The sequence below is a fragment of the Triticum dicoccoides genome, chromosome 3A (genome assembly GCF_002162155.2).
Source record: "Triticum dicoccoides isolate Atlit2015 ecotype Zavitan chromosome 3A, WEW_v2.0, whole genome shotgun sequence".
Lineage (NCBI taxonomy): Eukaryota > Viridiplantae > Streptophyta > Magnoliopsida > Poales > Poaceae > Triticum > Triticum dicoccoides.
The window spans coordinates 624074451-624081522 of NC_041384.1; positions in this window are offsets into that span (position 1 = coordinate 624074451).

Sequence of the window (7072 nt, forward strand, 5' to 3'; positions counted from 1 at the left end):
GTATCGGGCTTGGACTCGCCAGTGAACTTGCTGACTCCTGTCGCCAACCTGAAGTTGGGAGGAATCACAGCGGCCCTGATGGCTCTACTAAAGCACTCTGGCCCCGAAACATGTGCTCTGCTGCTGGTAGGAGCATCTCTGTCGTGTCCTTCCCGGTGAGCTCTGTTCCTGTCAACCAAACCTTGAACGAGAATGGATCTCGCATCGAAGCCTGGCTCCCTGGAGTCGACTGGAATCCTTCGCCCAACACTACGAGGGTGCCTATCATCCTGTTGTCGAGGCACATACGACCCGCTCCTCGGGGGAGGGGTGGGCACTCGACGTCGATCATCACGATCGAATCGGTGATCATATTGCTCACGGTTACCATGCTGATTACACCGGTCCCCACGTCCCTCACGCCTCGGGGGCGATCTTGGGCTATGAGCCGACTGGACTGTGTCTGCGGCAACGGATCTACTGTGAATCCTGTTCCGCGACTGAGAAACAGCGGAATTCTGGTCTCCTGCTGCCCGGAGCAACGCTCTGATCTGCAGCAAGCCTCTGCCAACCTCCGACTGGGAAGGCTGAATCGACTCTGCTATGCGGGCTGCAGCTGCTAAATTCTTAATCGGAGTTCGATATACCTGCGGGGGAGGGAAGAGCTGACGTCGACTGGATTCGGGAACCCATTGTCGCGCACGCTCGTCAAGTGCTCGCTGGAGGTTCTCCAGTCGAGTGCGCTCGGCCAAGTTTGCCAGGCGCGCGTCCTCCAAGGCACGAGCCTCGGGGGTTTCTCCAATGATACGAGTGTGCAATGCATCCATGTTCCGGCGGCGAAGTTCTTCTCTCTGCAGCGACGTGAGAGGCTCGGGAAGATATTCCTCATGAGGACGCGATGGGTCGCCTCCACGCGCGCCTCCATCGGTGCGGGGAAAACCGGGAGGACTGGGAGGTCCATCGACCATCAGAACCTCCGCCGCCGGATCGCTGCTGTCGCACTCGGATGCGGTCTCTGCGGAGCCGGTCAACAGGTCGAACAGGCCATAGAGGGATTCGTCGGGCTCGATCGCCGCGACTTGAGGGGTGGCCGACTGGCGTGCCACCGTGTGTCTCGCCCACCGCTGGAGTCTCGACCGACCAGAGCGCTTGCGCCGGCGGGAAACTAGGAGGGAGGACAACACAGGAGCCGACCAGTAGGGGATCGACGGTTGCCGCAGGAGAACGCCGCGGACGCATGCGCTAAAGTGCGTTGCCCCGCGGACAGGGAGTGCGTCCATGTCGAGCGGAGCCTCCTGAAGCCACGCGGAGTCGTCGGCGATGAACGTGAGCGCGCCGAGACGGATCTCGCGGCCCTCCACCAAAATTCCGCCGAAAACCATGATGATTCGGGTCTGAAAAGATCGCAACTCCTCCAACAAAACGCTAAAACACCTGCCCCACGGTGGGCGCCAACTGTCGTGGTTCTAAGTCTGACAGTGATGTAGGGGGGTAAGTATGGAGAGGCAAGATCTTAGCTATAGAGGAGTTGTAGGAACACAAGATTTACGAGTTCAGGCCCTTCTCGGAGGAAGTAATAGCCCTACGTCTCGGAGCCCGGAGACGGTCGACTGGATTATGCGTGTGTGAATTACAGGCATGCGAACCCTTGTCTCAGAGGAGGGGGGCGGCTTATATAGAGTGCGCCCAGACCCCAGCCAGCCCACGATACAAAGGGTTCAATGTACATTAAGGTAGGGCGTTACTGGTAACGCTAGTAATAAAGTGTTATGTGACCATAAAAGCTACTTAATAACTGACCGTTAGCATGCGGAGCGCCTTTAGGTCACCTGACCGTCGAGTGACTTGGTCTTGGTCGAGTGATTGCTTCTTGGTCGAGTATCTTCAAGTCTGTCGAGTGAGACACCTTCAAGTCGATTGAAAGATGATTTCTTCTGGAGATGTCCTTGGGTAGGTTAGTTTGGACAAGTCCACGACCCTACCCTAGGTGCATAGCTTCATCAGCGACGGCTAGGTTAACATAATGTCTCATGAACTATCAACTGAACTAACAAAAACTTCAAGGTCACCGCCCTACCACTTGTAAACGTTGGTGTTTGGTTCACATGAAAAGGAAAAACGCGAAAATTATATAAACAAATCAAATTGACGTTGTTACGGCCCAGGGATGCTTCATCATTCTGGAAGCAGGCTTAAGCAGGCTGGGCCGGGGCCCCTAGATCGGTTTATGCACTGGGCCATTGTACCGGCATATGGGCCAATTATAGATCAAGATCCAGAGGACTTGGAGTACACGTCAAGGAAACCGGCGTCCAGGGGGTCTCCTTCGTAATTGACTAGGATGCTATAACCCTAGACCGCGGTACCCATATAAACCATGGATATGCTAGTCAATAGACATCTAACCATAGAGTTGATACTCAATCCCTCGATCATTGTGTCCCCTATGCCCAATTGATATAATCGAGTAGAAAGTAGGGTTTTACCTCCTCCGTAAGGGCCTGAACTTGGGCAAACCCCATCTTGTTTCTTATTCGATCTACTCGTGTGGCCAGAGTACCCTATCAAAGGATCTGTCGGAAATAACTCCGACACAAACCGCATGGAAATGTATAATTAGCATGTTATTATGCAATAAGGATTCCAGTCTCATTCTTCGTGCGTAGGAAATTTAAAAAGAGATTCAAGTGGAATGTAAAATTCACGCGTCTTTCATCTGAAACTGAGACCAAAGAAAAACTTACTCCATTCTTCCTTTGCAACATTCATTTAAAACCAAAGGTTTAAATAGTAGTACATCTGTTTGAGTTTATTAGTCCATCGTATTTTGAGTCAAACTTTGATCATATATTTGACTACCAAAATGTTAATGCATGTCATAAAAAATTATATCGTTGGATTTATATTTAATGTAGTTCCCAATGATATTATTTTTTGCTACATATAGCTTATACTTCATAGGCATTTTTTCTATTCCTATGTGTTTACCAAAGGAGGCCTTTGGCAAATTTAGCAATCCCATTCCTCTGACAAAACCAACACTACGATCGAAAACTTAGAAGCATGATGTGTAGTGGTACTAGTACTTCGCTGCTAATTAAGCCAACCGAAAAATCCGTTCCACTGCCACTGGTAGCTTGCTTCGGCCTGTGCTGCCTTGGCTTTATCGGGAGGCAATGACATACCACTAGATGCTAATCAACCTGCTCGATCCACTGAGCCGAGGAGCCTATAACCGGACAACGATTCTAGATGCCGATTCCGTAACCATCCAATTCCAACGACCAGTTGAGTATCTCACATAAAAAAGACAACACGCAGAGGTCCTCAAACCACAAGCCCACAATGATTTCAGATCTCTCTCTCTCTCTCTCTCTACATGGCACGTACGTAGTCCTACTCCCTCGTTTTGCTTTCTCCGTAAGACAAATAACTCCACCAGCAATCCAGCATGGAGTACCGTCGTGCTACTGATAATTTGTTGGGAGTTTGTCAAAGGGCTTTTAAAGTTGGGATTTGCAAATAATTGACCTATGCATGTGGTCCAATTGCAAGGCACTTAATTCTTTTGGTTAATTGTAGTAATCACTGCAGGAGTGATTGGCTCCTTTCTCCCTTTCAATTGTTTTCTTATGATTGGTTCGAAAATGATGATGTTTTTTTGTACCACCATGATACGCCAAGGTTCATAAAAAGCACAAATCACCTCAAATATAATTTAAAAAATACATCAAAGGCCCTTCAACACCGAACTACTACTACCGCCGACAGAACGAGCCGTCGACGCATCACTGACGTCGCTTCCCTACCTAAGCCGGCTTGACCTTGTCGTTGACAACTGAGAAGTCTTCGTGCACGTGCCCCTAAGGACCAGCGTCCCAAAGCTGTAGTTGTCGCCTTTGAACACTTGAATCGATTTGAAACGCCTAGCACTAAGTCTCATCGGTGCACACGCACGACAAAAAACACTACCTTGCCACCCCAAGAAGACGACATGAATCTATATCGGAGCTCCGTCGACTCCATCCCAATGGACGAAGTTGAGGAGGATCAGAGCCCAGAAGACCAACTCAAGGACGAAGCGCCGCCGCCCGTTGGAATGTTGCCCCTGCGGAAAAAAATAACGTAAACTACTAGGCGGAGCTGAGGCACGGAGATCCCCCTCCCCGTCATAGGTCGCCTGAGCGGCGGGCAAAAGGGAGGTGGATCCCATGGGCTCACCGATGAAGTTTGATTGATATGAATGCCCCGACCGTCGCAAACATGAGGGAAAGAGGAACCTTAACGAGAGAGGCATTACCCTTTTTCCGAAACTTGAGAGAATCCTGGAGAGTCGTAGAGCCATCAGATCAGATATGAGGCGGAGGCGGGAGAGCCTTCTGAGGCAGGGCAAAGTGGTGGTCGTGTTGGACCCGAAGAGCCGTCGAATGCGGATGAGAGCCCTCACGAGGAGGTCCCCGTCCAGCCGCCACACCATGCCATAGAAAAAAGGTTGGATTTTTTATAGCAGAGGAGAGAGTACTCAGTCGATTCACGCTAGGTTTGAGTGTTTCTTTTCTCTTTGATCGAGGGAGAAAGGTGACCGGGAACACCTGGATGATGTGGCTGCATGCCTGAGTTGAAGTAGTTGCATGTTAAGATAATGTGCAAACTGAATGATTGACGTGGCATGATGATGATGTGGACAATGTGCATGTTGATAGATTTGATAGTAGTAGGGATCAACTTCTTAAGAATGTAAGATAAGGGCATAAGCATTGCCCTATTCATTCATTAAGAAGACTTATAGAGGTTACATAACGGTGACCCAAACAATAAAAGGGATTACTCTCGTGGCATGATTGAACTCAAAGGCTTCACACCCACCACAACCCACAACTTGACCTTCTCCTTGATTCTAGCAATGATAACACTCGACAAAGATGAAAGGCCCTAAAACCCCTCACGTTACACCCGTTCCATACCTCCCATGAGATTAACATTAGAAGGGAAATGACCCCCCTTTCTAACAGCACCACCATTGTCATTGATATTTGCCACGATACCACACTAACCCTTGACCGAGGTGAAGTTTCCACACTCCTCCGTGCGCAGGGGCATGTTTGCTTGCCATACACACTTTGCCATACTTTTGTCTCACAAGTGTGGTAAATTGAGGCAAATGTTTGGTTGCAGCCATATTTGTGGCATGCCACAGTTTTTGTGGTGGCCAAATCGGTCGCCACACTTGTGGCAAAAGTTGGCTAGCAATCGAGTCTATGACGAGTGGGGTATGTGACCGCCTCCCATACGTGATGGGTGTATCTGCACTTGAAAAGGAGGTGCGCCGCCATCTCCAGCTCCCTCTTACAAAGCTGACATAAGCCATAGGCTATCCATTTTCACCTTCTTCCTCCCAAACTCCCGTCAAAATATCATTTCCAGTAGCGTGTCAATATCATAAAATGTTGAGCATGTTTTTTACTCAAGAATTCCATAATGGCCCACAAAAAAGATCCATGTTTGTACTTGATGCATTGCGGTGTGCATAATTTAAGGCTCAAATGAAGACTAGAAGTATAGTGTTTGGTATGGCATACTTTCTCTAAAGAAAAAAGTTGTTTCTGTACAATATTCAAAAACCTTCAAATATTCAAAAACATGTAAATCAAATGAGATTACAATCAACAAAATTTCTTTGTGGAACACATGCCCACATATGTCCTCAAATGCAACCAATTCTTCTTGGGATTATCTCCCCAATAAAGAGAGGAGGTGCGTATATAAATCTTCTATCATGATTTTAATTTTTGAATAAAAATCAAATTCTTTTTTATTTAAATTGTGAAACCGATTAGCAATATGTCGATTTTAAATATTTTAGAGATTTGTCTTCACCACGCGAACCTCAAAACAATAGCATTTTATTTGATGCATTTTCTTCTGTTAACACGAGTTGCCAAGTTATGATATGAGGCTTCTGTGTTAGTAGTGAACGATTGCCATCCTAATAGCATACGCTTACCAGATAAAAAATGATGTTACTTTGCAATGTTATCCAAGTCTAAATAGTAAGTATTGAAGTGTTATCAACGGGTAAAAATCATATAAGTACTATCGTGCAAGTCTTACATAATAGCAAACCATGTATTATAACTTGATAATGAAATGCCTATAAAACACATACATCTTGTAAATAGCCAAACCACAGCATGGCAATTATTCATCGGAAAAAAAGTCGACAAACCATATCAATTTTGGTTCTAATGAGAGCGGATTGTGAATTGAATGCACCAATTGAGAAAAAAAATCATGAAACATTCAAAAACGTAGAATGTTGTTGATGTCATGCTTGCATGCATTCACACGGTCTTGTGTCGTGGTTTTGTCCGATGCATGCCTTAGGCATGGATGATCAAAGGGGGCCACACGACAAGGCTAGGACGCGATGCCACGACGGAAATACCAAACTAGAGAATCAGCAACCGACTCCGTGGGAACATTTTGTTCGAAGAAGTCACTTTGTGTGGATCTCTTATGACGCAAGGCTGATTTTTGGCATCTTTATTTTGAGCTTTGCGCCATTTTTGTTCTTCGCTTCATTTGTCACATGTTATCGTTAGCATGGATTATTCTTTCATGTTTGTAGTCTTCGCAAGATGTCGTACGAGCATATGCGCGCCTCAGAAATCAACAGAACAAACATACCAGAATGTTTCCTCTCCTATGATAAGAGCACAAATTCCTGATGGGAAAAGATACATTGCGTCTTTTAGCGCGTTCAAATCTCACCATGTCCTCACAGGAAGATCTGCTCACAGCACATGGTTCTTATAAATCCGAGACCGAGTAATCCAAAGACAGGGGCAACAGTCCACCAGTAACAGCACCCAAACCACCAAACACTTTGCTCCGAAGCAAATCAGCATTCCCTGTCATCCCTCTTCATCCTCTTCTTCTTGACAGCCCTCCCTCCCCATCGCAAAACCCAGACAGACACAGCACCAAAACGGCCGCCCCCCCGAGCCGGGGCCCACCTCCCCCCCTCCGCCAACTTCGCCCCGCAGCCCGACGCAGCGCGACTCAACACTCCCCCAACGCCAGTCGCCACCTC